Source organism: Tupaia chinensis, unplaced genomic scaffold (genome assembly GCF_000334495.1).
Source record: "Tupaia chinensis unplaced genomic scaffold, TupChi_1.0 Scaffold000619_1, whole genome shotgun sequence".
Classification (NCBI taxonomy): domain Eukaryota; kingdom Metazoa; phylum Chordata; class Mammalia; order Scandentia; family Tupaiidae; genus Tupaia; species Tupaia belangeri.
Genome location: NW_006160139.1, coordinates 1,705,539 through 1,706,028, shown reverse-complemented (window position 1 = coordinate 1,706,028; position 490 = coordinate 1,705,539). Strand labels below are relative to the sequence as shown.

The following is a 490-nucleotide window of genomic DNA, read 5'->3' as shown; positions in this document are numbered from 1 at the left end:
TCTGTCATCTCCCCTGAGACCTTTCCTCGGGACTCCTGATGTTGCTAGGTGCCCAGCCTTTCCCTTAATGTCCACTGTTCTAGAAACTCAGCTGCAGTGGGATAACAAACATCCAAGAAGAAAATGCTCCAAGACCAGTCTCAGACCCAGCTGGGTGCAGAAAGTGAGGTGAATAAATTCCACTGTGTTGCTCTTGCTGTTCACGGTCCTCCTCCACGTCTCCTTCCTTCCTTATCCATATCTCCCACCCCAACTGAAGATTTCACTCTCATCGTGCCAAAGGAAGAACCAGTTGGGAGGTCACCAAAGGTCTGAGTCAGGATGTGGTTGGTGACCATGGGACTGTCTCGTGTGACCCTCCCCTGGCATGGTGGAGGGTCATTGCCTGGCATCCTCAGTGCCTGGAAGGAAACGGGTCTCAGGACTTTGCTCCTACCTGCATGGGTGCGAATCCAGGCCACAGCCTTCCTTTCCAGAAGCTCCCACTCAA

At 52.9% G+C, this 490-nt stretch overlaps 1 long non-coding RNA gene across 1 annotated transcript in view; it reads right to left on the bottom strand.

Annotated features, from left to right (window-relative positions):
* The window catches only part of LOC114009763 (uncharacterized), a 782-nt gene extending 293 nt beyond the window's left edge, over positions 1-489 (bottom strand). The window contains exon 1 of the long non-coding RNA XR_003551150.1: positions 437-489. This is a non-coding gene — a long non-coding RNA (uncharacterized LOC114009763). The remainder of the gene's footprint in view (positions 1-436) is intronic.
* Between the last annotated feature and the right edge of the window lies 1 nt (position 490).